General features: G+C 43.3%; 1 protein-coding gene across 2 annotated transcripts in view; it reads right to left on the bottom strand.

Annotated features, from left to right (window-relative positions):
• LOC118365187 (TANK-binding kinase 1-binding protein 1-like) overlaps nt 1-7174 on the bottom strand; it is a 20205-nt gene extending 13031 nt beyond the window's left edge. The window contains exon 1 of one of the 2 annotated variants that reach the window (XM_035747169.2): nt 7073-7174. The gene's annotated coding sequence lies outside the window, so the exon portion shown is untranslated. Of the gene's footprint in view, nt 1-6760; nt 7053-7072 lie in introns of those variants that run through there. The other variant, XM_035747168.2, reaches the window with a different exon arrangement.
• Between the last annotated feature and the right edge of the window lie 8603 nt (nt 7175-15777).

Raw genomic sequence — 15777 nt, 5'->3', positions numbered from 1 at the left:
CTAAATGGGTGTCATTTGGAAACTATTTTGGATTTTGTTTTATCAGAAAATGCTCTCTTCATTCCCATTCATGTGGGACTGAGATGTATCGGTGGATCTACACACACACACACACACACAACAGATTGCGTTGACACATTTCAAGTCTCAAAGTATCTTATAAAACTGGGATTTTGAGGTGAAGAAGAATCACTTCAACAACGTCAAACAACACTCTAACTAATGTCAGATGACTTGTAAAACAGACCACAGCGCCCCTTGCATAGAAGGCTAGGATAACCGGAAGGATATCACTTCAAAGCAGCATGAAGGCAACAGGGCAGCTGCGCCACCCATAAGGCCTCTTCCAGTTCAGTGAACACACACTACGGTCCCCAGGCCTTCCGAGGGAACAGAAGGCAGTGGTCGTTCCGGCGCTAGCCACTCTCCTTCTCGCAGCAGGTGGCGCTAACGAGGCTCAAATGGCAGAGCGACGGGCAGCTGGCGCAGCTCTGGTGTAAGTGAGAGCCATGGCCGTCAGGGAATATAGAGGGGTTGTGTGCCAACCCTGCCCAGCAGTCTGTCCGCAGTCTAGGCTACACATCGCCCGCTCCATCTGCCACCGTTTAAATCTGGTTGGCTGTTGCCATGAACGTTATACCATCCCACATCCTGAAACATAAAAAAAAAACACCTTGTGTCTTCGAGTGCTCCCCCTCCCTACTCAGTTGGGAAATCTGGAATACTCAACTAAAGAGATGTATAGATGCGTCATTGGTTGCTGTAGCCTAGATGTAGGCCAAACCAACTGTCACACGTACAGACAGCCATCGCTTGTGTGTGTGGAAGGTTTCCCGGCCCGAAACACATTAACGTGGCCAACGCTGTAACGATAATATATTCAATATCAAAGTATCCATACCACTCCATATCGAAAATGTATGTATATTCCCCTGAACTATTTTCCCCTTCTCCTCTCCGAAAACAAATACATAAACAAAACAAATATACATTATGCATACACATAATCATGCTGAAATCCCCTGGCCTTCAAAGGCTGCTGGGCTGAATCATAGTCTGTTAAGCTCAGCTTGGCTCTTATTTTTACAATTACAGGAGACCCGAGAGAGTGGTGCTCTTTTGATGTTGTTTGTTCTGCCAGCTGCATCTCTCAATTTCTGATTCGACATCATTCAACATCTCCGTAGCAGAGGCATGAATAGATACGGAAACAGCCCAATGAAAGTAAGGCCCTCCAGCTTAGACTTCACACAGGAATACCACAGTGAATCATGTGTTTCAAAGTGCCCTAGAGTCACTTTCTGAGTACCCACATGGTCAACAACCCTCCACTAACATCAATATACCCCCCCCCCCCCCCCCCCACACACACACACAAAAAAAGATACCACTAGAAACAAATCTGGGATCTTATTTTACAAAGTCTTACCCAGCACAATTGCCCCTTCTGGGATGAATAATAACACAAGCTGTATTGAAACCATGTTAGCAGATATAAACTAGTTGTTTCCCCACCTAACCACCCTTGTCCCTGAAGGTTCGGGAACTGCAGCTGCCACAATGCTCCAGGTGGCTGGTGCCGTTGCATCCTGTAATGCCCACGAGATTCGTCCGTTGGAGACGAGCTGCATTTCCAGTTGAGCACTCTGCAGTTGCAACATGCACATTTGAATGTAGAAATCAACGATACACACTCAGTGTACAAAACATTAGGAACACTGGCTCTCACCACGACACAGACTGCCCGGGTGAATCCAGGTGGGGTCCCATATTGACGTCACGTGTTAAATCCACTTCATTCAATGTAGATGAAGGGGAGGAGACGGGTTGAAGAAGGATTTTTCAGCCTTGAGACAAGTAAGACGTGGATTGTGGTATGTGTGCCGTTCAGAGGGTGAATGGGCAAGACAAATAAAATCAAGTGCCTTTGAACGGGGCACGGTAGGAGGTGCCAGGCGCACCGGTTCGAGTGTGCTGAGAACTGCAACGCTGCTGGGTTTTTCCACACTCAACAGTTTCCTGTGTGTATCAAGAATGGTTCACCACCCAAAGGACATCCTGCCAACTTGACACAACTGTGGGAAGCATTGGAGTACACATGGGGACGGCCTCCCTGTTGAACACTTTCGACGCCTTGTGGAGTCCACGCCCCGACGAATTGGAGCTGGTATGAGGGCAAAATGGGGGTGCAACTCAAAATTAGATAGGTGTTCCTAATGTTCTGTCCACTCAGCACAGACCCCTTGATTCTTGAAGAATAGAACTAATAAATGCCTCATGAGCTTAGTTCAACTGTCATACCGCATTGGAACAGCAATTCTAAATGCATTTCACTCCAATGTTTTTAAACATGGTAAATGTAAACAAACACTGTATAGCCACAAAACATGGTTAAAACTTTTGCATTTGATAGATGTTTTGAGTGGTTACATTTCACCAGCCTCATCTGTCAGCCTTTTAACAAACCAGAGGTGGGGTGCCCACTTTGTCATCGTTTCAATGGCAGATTGGCCCCTATAGCACAATGTTGACGCAACCAAGCGGCAAACGCTCCCTGCCAACCCGCCACTGTTTGAGTCTCTAGCGCGTCTTCATCGCCCGAGGGAGGAGACAGCTGGATGGGTGCGAGACGGATGACAACTGGATGAATGAGTTGGTTAGATCTACTGTACACCAGATCTACTGTACAAACAGAGCATCACAATCAAGTCTGTTATGAATGGGGTTTTGTTGTTTGTTCAAGGTTTTTCAATCTGAGGCGGGAGTAAAGAGTCGTTTGTGATACAGAATATCAACACACTTGACAGTGTGCGAGTTGCAAAGTTTTAAGTCGGGGATGTCCTAACTGTTCTGTGGACCCGTCCCCCATGTACGTGTTCACATTCGTGCCTCTATGCATGTGGATCCATTGAAATATGCACCTCTGCCAATAGTCCTCTTTTCCAAGTCTCCTTTGGTTGCAAGTGGTTTGCATTTCCACCTGGACTGGAGCCTAAAGACAGTTCTACTTCTGCCGAGAAGGGTCGAGCATCTTTCCTTTACTAACACCTACACACACACACACACACACACACATTACGCACACACATGCATTTACTAACACCTACACACAAACCCACACATGCATCAACTCACTGACTCACACTGCACACACAACATCCTCTCTCTGTTCAGAAAGCAGAGGACGAATTAGCTACAGTGAAACACGAGCTGCTAGCGAGCCCATTCACCCCAGGGCCAATCAGAACAAGCCCATATGTCAATGTCACATGGCTAATTCATATTTTAATGTTCCGGATATCAGCCAGAATGGATGCCCCGAGCTAACACTAGCTTAGCCCAATGTGCTGTAGAGATTCAATATGCTTCTACGCTTTGGTTCAGTTTTAGCTTAGCACAATGCTTCTGTGAACCAGCTCCTGCAATGGTTTAGCGTCATAGTACGCTTCAGTGCTGCATTTGTTTGTTATATGTTAGTAAGTAGCCTTGCACGAGTGAGCCAGAACGGCTCATAGATGCAGGAGCCTATTTCCAGTTTCTGTAGCGTGAGGAAGCTTGATGTACAAGTACATCCACCGGACAGGACGCTAGACTATGGCAGGGCCTTTACGGTCAATCTCCTTAATGCTGAGTGCCAAGCAGACGTAGAGATCGGGTCCCATGTTTCCCTTCTTTCAATCTCAGGATGGACACTCTTGACCACAAGGCAAGTGGGTTGGTCTTCAGGCAGGCCCACACGTAATCCCCAGATGAACGTTGAACTCCGCTCTGGTAAATTGGTCATATCCTTACCGCTTATCTTGTACTCAGGTCAAATACTTGTAAGATGGATGGCTGCATCTATCATAATGGCCACTTCAGTGCAGGGAGAATGACACCGAAGGTTGACACTTTAAAAAGGTACAGGACTGGCTGTGGATACTTTAAAGCTGGAGTCCTTCATTTAAACGATAACAAAGCAGTCACCCCGCCTCTGATTTGGTAATAAGCTGATGGATGGCCTGAAGAAATGTAACCACTCTCAAATTCATACACACAGCGAAGGATGCACGTTTTGAGGATGTAGAGTGTTGATTTACATTGTTTATAAACGTTTGGAGTAAAACAAGCTTATATTTTGGGTTATGATGGGGTACGACAGTTGAACTAAGCTCATGAGACAAGTTATAGTCTTCAAGAATCAATGGGTATGTAAAATGTATTTAGAAGTTTAAAAAAAAAAAGAAATAAATGGATGCATCAACTAGCTTTAAAGGCAATTTCCGATTGAGCTAACATCTGCAGCCTTTACCATGAATACAGTCTCGGCGAACGCAGAAACGTTGCCTTTACATTTCTATCGCGCTGTAGCGCACGTCTTCAGCGCTACGGATTTAATCAAGCCCTTAGAATGTGCACAGTCCTGGCAAAGACAAACAAATGGAAGGAAAACAATGTCTTAAGGAATGTAGAGATGGAGCAACAAAAAAAGGAAAGGGGGAGAGCGAGGAAGAGGATGGTGGGATAGAGGGTGTCCTTGAGGATTTGCACCATCCTATATGTGAGGGGAGAACTGAGGCCAGTACTCGGGGGAGGGGGTCAAAAGCTTGAATAGATGTGGCCTATGTGCTTTGTGAGGTGGAGATGAGTAACCTAGTTCTGACAGGACAGAGAGAGAGGGAAGGATATATATATATATATATATATATAAAATCTCTCAGAGCTGTCCCAGTGGGGTGCAGCGAGCCAGAGCCCTAATCCACAGCAGCCCTGTGCAGAAAAGCATCTATACATCAGACACACACCCTGGTGACGTACCGAAAGCCACCAATGGGAAAGGGAAAACAGTTTGACTTGAGTTCTAATCTTTCCCATCAACCTTCATATTACACCAAGCCCCAATTGAATGCTGTGCTCCTAACAAAATAAACCCAATACAATCATGCAGCCAAAAGGCACAACAAATAATGTAGCATTAGGGCATTGTTGCACATGGCTAGCTGTTGATAACAGGGTGTAAATGGTGGTGGGTGAGGTTGTCTCACCTCCACATAATATAGGATTGTAAAATTCCAAATGGCACCCTTTTCACTATAGTGCACTATTTTTGACCAAAAGTAGTGCACTGTGAAGGGAATAGGGTGCTATTTGGAATGCACACCCTTAATCTCTCTTGCAGTAGACCTGGTGGAACATGTTACATAATAATACATTGTCATCATTATCACTGTCAACAGCCCACGACCATGCTTCATCATGCCTCAAGTGCTGTACAGGCCTATCTGTACGGTCTTCTCCAGTAATGGATTTGACTTGCACTCTGAAAAACAATGAGTGACAATGCCTCCAGAAAGCTATAGGTTTGAAAGAAAAAACCTTATGGAACTTAATTAAGGATTACATTTTACTTGATTTAGGATGACATTTTACTTGAATAGTAATATGTTATGACAAAAAATGAATAATGTGAACAGTCAGTGTGCATTGACTAGGCTAGTGGTTCCCAACAAGAGTACTAGGACGCCTGGGGGTACTTGGTCTAGCCACAGGGGGTACTTGATAAGACTCATGAGACCATAGTCCTACTGGCAAAATGCACATGAGGGGGTACTCTAGGCAGAGAAATTCAGTTGGTTCAATATCGCTATGCGCACATGCTTAAATCATCATTGCGGTTGGAATGGAAGGGCTTAGTGGTCTGAGAACAGAAGTTTCCAAATAGTCTACTTGATTTCAGGAGGGACATTAAGTGATAGGCCTTTTAAGCAAGACACCAGACACTTAACCTTGAACGTTTCCATAAACCGCTGTATCAAAATAAATAATTGAAATAATCAAGACATGACTTTTAGGCAAACCTGATTTCTTACTAAAATAGACTTAAGACGAGTAGCATAACCTTTACTAGTAACATAACTTAAACTGAGTAAAACTCATGTCAACACGTCACTCTCCAAAGTACCCCCAGATACAGTTGTTACCAGCTATGCCCGGAAGCGGAATGTCAAGCGCATGGAGATGCTATTCGCTGTTCCTCTCGCTAACAGCCTCTGACTGGTTCGCTGGGTGGTTAATGGCCAGTCAATTACTCACGGTGGCCGGTGAGCCGCGCTTTAGCACCATGCACAGAAGGATCGATTCCTCTGACTTAATGGATTCTGTCTGTTTGTTTCCACAAATGCACGTCCAGCTGTATTTCTTCATGGCACATATACGATGGTCATGGTCTGTCATAGTAGGGACATTTCAACGTTTCAACAGAACAACTTAGGTATTTGAAAGACCTACGGATGGTGTTTACATAATTGAACAAAAATGTCAAGCACCATGTTTGATCAAGGCCATTTTCATTTGAATAAACTTCCGTTGACCTACCTGGTGTATAATGAACTTAGTGACTGTTACCATATAGTGGTGGTTCATAGACATAGTTACCAAATTAACTTCGTTTTTAGCACGTAGGCTGCGTTTGCATTTAAAAAATATATATATTTAAGTGAGACAACCATTTTGGTCTGAAGCATTGTCAACATTGAGCATTCAGCACCACTAGCAAGTGAACAGCGCAAGTTTGTCTACGCTGCTAAACCAGTCGGGAACTGTCCAGTGTACGATGATCTCTCAAAGCCACATACACCAACATTAGGACAATAAAAGAGTTATGTCAAGACAGTTACCAGAACACAACAATCAATCACGTGCATGAATATCTCCGCAAGCAACAACCACGTCGTATGCTACGCGTGGTTGTGTAGACGACATGTTTCCTGTGATTACTTACAATAGATCTTCTTTATCGTTTCCTTCCTTGCGGCAAGACACTAGTGCTCGTTGCCATTCTCACTTTGTAGTGCAATCAGTAGCTAACCTAGTCTACAACATGGCTGTATACAGCGACGCAGCTCTCTCCATCTCTCCCAACGGAAAAAAATGAGCTCGCGCTTTTTCATTTCTTCCTCATATCGAGACCTTTTTTATATATATATATACAAAAACGTTGCCGTGAGCGTTACTTAACACCTGTTAAATAAAAAAAATACTCTACAAAGGCACAACAATAAACACTGTCAAACAAATACCACGATATACTTACGCTTCCTCGTGAGAAACTGTGAAAAATTCATTGCGAGAAAGGGGGTCAAAACCGTTCATTTGCGGTTTACATCGACAAATGGCTGGATTGTGGATATTTGTGACGCCCCCCCCAACCCCTCTTTACACTCCCATTCTGTGATGAACCGAACCGTTTTTACCAATAGAAGACGGTGAAATAGGTTGGAGCAAGGTTCAGAAAAGACCAAGGAGTAACACATCAGAAGATCGCTGACATGTGACAGTTTATGGCCAAGAATATAACAAGATGATAGGAAAAAAATAAGCATCACATCCCCATATCATATAGGATAGATTGTGTTCAGTAGTCATATTCTTTGCCTCATGGATCTCTGGTTGCATAACTGCCTTCATCAGAAGAAATAAACAAATGTTTTACAAATATATTCTGACACAAAGTGCTGTCGTCGAAGCTTGATTAGATTGTTGTATAAATAAATTTGATTCATTTTATCTCAATTATGGCAGTTCATTTATTTATGCTGTCCCCATTGAGTGATGGAGATTATTATTTTTATGAGAAGAAATTCTCTCTAATCCAGATATGCACAGGTCTTGAAATAAAGGGGGTTCTAGATCATCTCTGTGTGTCAACTGTGAGGAAAAATAGATATGGGATTTTGTAGAAAATGTATTGCATGCTACAGTGTCCCTAATGTACCTGCTCTCATGGCATGAACCAATTGGAACTTCTAACAGAATGTGAGCATTGCAGATGGTGGTTTTTGTTGACTGCACAGTGTCGCCATGATCTGTCGTTATGTTTGGAGGAAAAAGGGGCAGGCTTGCAAACCGAAGAACACCATCCCAAGCGTGGGGGTGCTTGTTGCAGGAGGGACTGGTGCACTTCACAAAATAGATGGCATCATAAGGAAAGAAAGTTATGTGGATATATTGAAGCAACATCTCAAGACACCAGTCAGGAAGTTAAAGCCTGGTCTTCCAAATGGACAATGACCCTAAGCATACTTCCAAATTTGTGGCAAAATGGCTTAAGGACAACAAAGTCAAGGTATTGGAGTGGCCATCACAAAGTCCTGACCTCAATCATATATAACATTTGTGGGCGAGCAAGGAGGCCTACAAACCTGACTCAGTTACACCAGCAAGGAGGAATGGGCCAAAATTCACCCACCTTATTATGGGAAGCTTGTGGAAGGCTACCCGGAACAATTGACTCAAGTTAAACAATTTAAAGGCAATGCTACCAAATACTAATTGTTGATGTAAACTTCTGACCCATTGGGAATGTGATGAAAGAAATAAAAGCTGAAGTATAGATTTTCTTTCTACTATTATTCTGACATTTCACATTCTGTAAATAAAGTGGTGATCCTAACTGACCTAAAACAGTGAATATTTACTAGGATTAAATATCCGGAATTGACGTGCTGTTCCTTCTTTTTCCGTAGAAGGCGTAGACTCAGGTTTTCTGGGTCTGTTTTCTCTCTCTCTCTCTCTTCCTCTCTCTCCCTCTGTCTTTCCCAGCTGCCAGCACAACAAAGTTTCATCTACTCAGTGGCATATGTCCTGCATGCAAAATAACATAGCCAGCAGATGGCGACCTTGTTTAATACACTGAACAAAAATAAAAACGCAACAGTTAGTGTTGGTTTCATGAGTGGAAATAAAAGATCCCAGAAATGTTCCATATGCACGAAAATCTTATTTCTCTCAAATTGTGCGCACAAATTTGTTTTACATCTGTCTTAGTGAGCATTTATCCTTTGCCAAGATAATCCATCCACCTGATAGGTTTGACATATCAAGAAGCCGATTAAACAGCATGATCATTACACAGGTGCACCTTGTGCTGTGGACAATAAAATGCCACTCTAAAATGTGCAGTTTTGTCACACAACACAATGCCACAGATGTCTCAAGTTTTGAGGGAGTGGCATGCTGACTGCAGGAATGTCCACCAGAGCTGTTGCCACATAATTTAATGTTCATTTCTACCATAGGTTGCCTCCAATGTCGTTTTAGAGAATTTGGCAGTACAACCAACCGGTCTCATAACCACAGGCCATGTGTATGGCGTTATGCGGGTGAGTGGTTTGCTGATGTTAAAGTTGTGAACAGAGTGCCCCATGGTGGCCGTGGGGTTATGGTATGGGCAGGCATAAACTACGGACACAATTGCATTTTATTGATGGCAATTTGAATGCACAAAAATACCGCAGCGAGATCTTGAGGCCCATTTTTTTTAAAGGTATCTGTGACCAACATATGCATATCTGTATTCCCAGTCATGTGAAATCCAGCGATTAGGGCCTAATGAATTTTATTTCAATTGACTGATTTCCTCCTATGAGGAAAAATCTCTGCAAAATCTTAGAAATTGCTTCATGTTGCGTTTATTTTTGTTCTGTATAATTCACAGACCTGTCAATGATGTTAACAGTACCATTGCATTTTTTTGTACATCATCTGAACGCTGTACAGTCCAGTGTTAAGATGATTGTATCAATGATAATGGTAAGGCTAGTACTAGAGAGATTGTCTCACAAACACAGACACTCAAAGAACCTCAATAATGCAGGAACGTGAGTCTAAGCTGATCCGAAATCGGTTCTTATATACAGTAGGTCACTAGAGCAGAGTTCAACGTTCGTCTCGGGTTAACAAGTAGGCCTACTAGAAGATCAACTTGGTGGCCTTACGATTAGAGTGTCCTTTGATTCGACGTTTGGGAGCTCGATCTCCTGCCGAGCCATACCAAAGATTGTTAAAATAGGACCCGATGCGTTTCTGCTTTGCACTCAGCATTAAGGAGAATTTGGTTTAAGGCCCTGTGATGGGCTAGTGTCCTGTCCAGGGGGTGTAATTGTACATCAGGCAGCCTCGTGCTACAGAAACTGGAGAGAGATATGCTCCTGGTCCTATGAGACGTTCCAGCTTGCGCGAGCCTGCTACTTACCCACTACTAGAAGATCAAAACCCCATGAAGAGCAAAGCAAATGAGGCACATATGCAAATAGCATGTAAACAACACGTATGTTAACTTAATATACTGAGTCACTGGAATCAGTTAGATGTCATGTTCAAAGCAAGAAACACAATTGATAGAGCAGACACTGGGTTCCTCCCCACATGATAGAGCATGGTGTTTACTCTATACATGCCAACTCTATGTTTAGCCAACTGTTAAAAATGCCAACTCTCCCACAGTTGAGCCTGTGCCACACACACGGACCTCCCCTTCCGCTTCACAAGCTTGTCTCGCACTATCTAATTCCACTGTAATCAAGGTCTCATCCCCTAATATGAAACTATAGCCTACCTCACAGTCAGACAATCTATTTACAGTATGTGGGTATTTGGACTATCAGTGTCTAAATGAAGTGTCAACTTCCTCCACCCAGGACATACCGCTGTGCTCATCAAATACACTTCTCAAAGCACTTCTCCCAATCATTTCATGTTTGCTCAACTTCAATTAAACTGTTGAGTTGGATTAGTGATAGAGGAATTCTAAATTCCTTTAATGTTTTAATTGCCAATACCAATTAGCACTCATTTCTAATTAATTTAATGAGTTGTAAGTTCATTAATTATGCATGAAGTAGATTGAGACCAGTCTTAAAAGCCAGGTTAAAGAGTGTTTAATTCCAGAGAGTACTAATTACATACACAGATTTCCACAGGTTATAAACTCAAAATGACATCATCAGTTTCCCACGATAGCCCCGTTGTTTTTTTGTTTAGGTCCGGAGATGCTTTCTACTCCCCTCATAAACCAGACATTACAACCTGTCTAAAAGATACAGATTTCTCTCACCACTGGAACAAAACCCAAACATTCTTATCTTGTCTGAAAAGCTTTTTCTCCCCCTTGACCTTCCCAAGAGGCACAGACAATCAAATTAGTTCTGCATACATTTTCAGTAACAGCTTAATCCAATAACTTTTACTTTCCATATCATAACATAATAGTATTAGAATATCAATAATGTATACATTTTTATTCATCTTAACTACGATTTCCTCTAACAATTAGACATACATGGAATATTACTAGTCTGAGCTGTTGAGTCTCTGATCGTTAGCTCGGCCTACAGTCACAGTGGAGGCAGCATATACATTTACATTACATTTACATTTAAGTCATTTAGCAGACGCTCTTATCCAGAGCGACTTACAAATTGGTGCATTCACCTTATGACATCCAGTGGAACAGCCACTTTACAATAGTGCATCTAAATCTTTTAAGGGGGGTGAGAAGGATTACTTTATCCTATCCTAGGTATTCCTTAAAGAGGTGGGGTTTCAGGTGTCTCCGGAAGGTGGTGATTGACTCCGCTGTCCTGGCGTCGTGGGGGAGTTTGTTCCACCATTGGGGGGCCAGAGCAGCGAACAGTTTTGACTGGGCTGAGCGGGAACTGTACTTCCTCAGTGGTAGGGAGGCGAGCAGGCCAGAGGTGGATGAACGCAGGCCAGAGGTGGATGAACGCAGAGCCTGGAGGTACTGAGGTGCCGTTCCCCTTACAGCTCCGTAGGCAAGCACCATGGTCTTGTAGCGGATGCGAGCTTCAACTGGAAGCCAGTGGAGAGAGCGGAGGAGCGGGGTGACGTGAGAGAACTTGGGAAGGTTGAACACCAGACGGGCTGCGGCGTTCTGGATGAGTTGTAGGGGTTTAATGGCACAGGCAGGGCGCCCAGCCAACAGCGAGTTGCAGTAATCCAGACGGGAGATGACAAGTGCCTGGATTAGGACCTGCGCCGCTTCCTGTGTGAGGCAGGGTCGTACTCTGCGGATGTTGTAGAGCATGAACCTACAGGAACGGGCCACCGCCTTGATGTTAGTTGACAACATATACATATATATATACACATCATGACTAAAAGTATGTGGACACCTGCTCATTCGAACATCTCATTCCAAGATCATGGGCATTAATATGGAGTTGGTCCCCCCGTTTGCTGCTATAAAAGCCTCCACTCTTCTGGGAAAGCTTCCACTAGATGTTGGAACATTTCTATGGGAACATGCTTCCAATCAGCCACAAGGTCATTAGTGAGGTCGTACACTAATGTTGGGTGATTTAGAACTGGCTTGCAGTCGGCGTTCCAATTCATCCCAAAGGTGTTCGATGGTGTTGAGGTCAGGGCTCTGTGCAGGCTAGTCAAGTTCATCCACACCGATCTCGACATAGCATTTCTGTATGGACCTCGCTTTGTGCACAGGGGAATTCAAAAATATATATAAATATTTGAACCTTGATTTAACGAGGCAAGTCCGTTAAGAACAAATTCTTATTTACAATGATGGCCTACCCGGGGTGACCCTGGGCCAATTGTGCGCCGCCCTATGGCACTCCCAATCACGGATGGTTGTGATGGCAAAACGTGGGATGGTAAAACATGATTCATCACTCCAGAGACCACGTTTCCACTGCTCCGGAGTCCAATGTTGTCGAGCTTTACACCAATCCAGCTTGACTCTCTACATAGCGCGTGGTGATCTGCGGTGTGCGTGCGGCCATGGAAACCCATTTCATAAAGCTCCCGACAAACGGTTATTGTGCTGAAGTTGCTTCCAGAGGCAGTTTGGAAATTGGTAGTGAAAGTTACAACTGAGGACAGAAGATTTGTGTCCGTTACGCGCTTCAGCACTCAGCGGTCCCCTTCTGTGAGCTTGTGTGGCCTACCACTTCGCGGCTGAGCCATTGTTCGTTTCCACTTCACAATAACAGCACTTACATTTGACCAGGGGCAGCTCTAGCAAGGCAGAAATTTGACGAACTGACTTGTTGGAACGGTGGCAGACTATGACAGTACTACGTTGAAAGTCACTGAGCTCTTCAGTACGGGCCATTTTACTGCCAATGTTTATCTATGGAGATTGCCTGGCTGTGTGCTCGACGTTATACACCTGTCAACAACGTGTGTGGCTGAAATAGCCCGAATCCACTCATTTGAAGGGGTGTCCACATACTTTTGTATATATAGTGTACATGTCATTTCAGATTGTCTAGACAGGTGTACTAATGTCAGACAGTGACCTTCCCAGGTGTGAAGTGGGTACTCCCAAAGAATCACGTGCTAAAGGAAAGTACCATACAATCCTAATACATAAACAACGTTGAATACAGTCCTTATGGACTCTACACCTCAGTTTCACAGTTTCAGTGTTGACTTTGAGTCTGCAATTCTAGATGTTATGGATTTTCTACAGAAATAAATCAATATCGGTAAATAAATATTTAATGACTTCACCATTTCAAAAACCAGATGTTTACTAGATGTAAACATACATTGATTGATTGGTGTTTATTGTCCGTCAAGAGGAAATTCTTTCCACAGCTCACCACAAGCCTACATACACAACAAGAAAAGAAACATCCCTGATTCCTTACATGTAAACATATGTAATTGTGCCCTGTCACTTCTTGGGTTTCACTGGGTGCTGAACGCTTGGCATCCCATGGTCCATTACCATGGCACTCCCAACTTGACCACAGCTAGTCATTTCCATGTCAACAAACCTATACTAGGCTGGGTAGGGGGGAGAGGGGGTTGTTTTTACTGGGTGAGAGGTCGAGGGAGAGGGGCTTTCTAAGAAGAGAGATCAGATTACTCGGCCAATCTTTGCCAAGCAAGATGCGATTAATAAGTGTTCGCCAATTTACAATCTATTAACACATGGTTATTCATGTCGTATTAATATATTAATACCGGTTATTAATACCTGTTTCTGTTCGTCAGCTAATTTGACGATTAAACGTGTTGAAATGTGTGCTCTTAGAGTGCTGAGTGATGCACTGTGAGAAGGATCTTTCCAAGGAACAGACGTTTGGACAAATTGGGCAAGACCCGTCTCATCTCATTTGACATTATTTCCTGTTAACCCTGGTCCAGTACAACACTGTTTCTACAGCAAGAGGAGGGTGAAGGACCATGATGAAGGACCAGGAAGATGATTGCCATGGGTTTATTTTATTTTATTTTTTACATTCATGACTAATAAAAGTGATCTAATCTAACGGGTCATCAGACGTCCGTAGTACTAGCTATTTCTACTTAAAACAGCTAATATATTTATATATGTAATCTGTATTACTATGTGATGTCTTTTAAAAACGGTTGAAATGACCATCTACAAAAATTTTATTTCGATAGTGTATATAGCATAGAACGTCTGGAGTCAATGCGTCTGAACCGTTGCTTCACCTGAATGCCGTGTGGCCTGTGGTGTAACGCATAGCGATCTAATCGGCCTGATGCTAGCGAAAAGCTAGTTAATACACTCCGCCTAGTTTATCCAATCGACTGTTCACTCAGATCTAATGTTTTTGTCACCCCCCCCCCCTGCAGGCCACGGGTAAAGCAACAGGTTGGTTGGTGCATTGCTTGTTGGCCTGGAAAAGCGAGTAACCATTGACTGGCAGTGGGCCATTGTGCTATGTGCTTACACAGCATTTCAGTCTGAGGGCATTAGGCAGCTAGCACTCTCTGTACTGATATATACTGTGCTATGTAATCAACATATTCCTATCTCTCTCTCTTGTTTGGGCCCAGAACAATGTAACCTAATTGAGCAACATTGTGTATATTGCACTGTATATTTCCTTGAATTTTGGCCTTCTTTAGTGTATATATGACACCACTGGTGAACTTTAGACAGTTAGGATACTATTGTAGTACCAGGCTACACAGTTTGCACACTAGTAGGCTATACAGCGAACACTGTCAAAGCAGCAGAGCAGTATACTATTCCCTGCACAAGGTTCACCGACCCCACCAATACCAAGATGGAATCCAACGGATCGTTATATAATTCTGTACTTTGAGCGCGGTCCCTCATGTCTACTGGTCCGATTAACTGGATCACTGCCCTGTGTTTATAGTACACCACCACAACAACTAATCATTCCAAATCACACATGACCCTTCAACTCAGACTCTTCCTCTCCTTGTCTCTCTGTCTGATCACGTCCCTTCACAAGCCAGCCAATGAGTAAACACTGGTATGTAAAAGCTACATTAAAAGACAGGTGCTGGTCAACTGGATTTACTGTGCCCTCTTGTCTACATGCTGAATTAGCATGAATCATCAACATCACTACGAACCCTCTGCCTCTGGTATAAGCAGCCCACTCTAACCATTTGATTCCCTTCCCTCACTGCTGCTGTTGTCATTGACCATCAACCCAACCAAGCCTGTTCTCCCTCTCTCTCCCTATCTATTCCCTCTATCTATGTTCTGTACCGTGCCTCACCTTGTTGATGGAAACGCATGCTCTGTCATGTCTATATTGTGATCTTAACCTTGTTATGGAAACACAGTGGCACGCCCACTCCAACTCTCACCTCGTTGTGAATGAACACCATAAAAGGATTATGGTGGCGTGTTTACTACTATAGCATACAACGGCACCACTTGATTTTTACTGTCCTGTCTTAGATGGTATTGTCTGAGGGAACATATTTTCTAGATGGTATAACAAGCAGGAAGAAAAACAATAACTTTCCAGTTATGTACTTCATCATTTTTTGTTGTTGTTGCAAAAAGACTGAAATTCCTTTTGAAATTTTCTGCATGGCCTAGTTCACCAGACATGTATGCTTGTTGTTGTTTTGTTTACCCCTCTCTGACCTGAATGGAGGTGTGAATGGAAGCTGAGTGAAGCTCAGTGCTCCTTGACCAAGTATTGATACCATTAATGTAAACATGTAAAGTAT

Source organism: Oncorhynchus keta, chromosome 32 (genome assembly GCF_023373465.1).
Source record: "Oncorhynchus keta strain PuntledgeMale-10-30-2019 chromosome 32, Oket_V2, whole genome shotgun sequence".
Taxonomy (NCBI): Eukaryota; Metazoa; Chordata; class Actinopteri; order Salmoniformes; family Salmonidae; genus Oncorhynchus; species Oncorhynchus keta.
The sequence above is the reverse complement of the archived record's forward strand: the minus strand, read 5'-3'. Positions and strand labels throughout refer to the sequence as shown.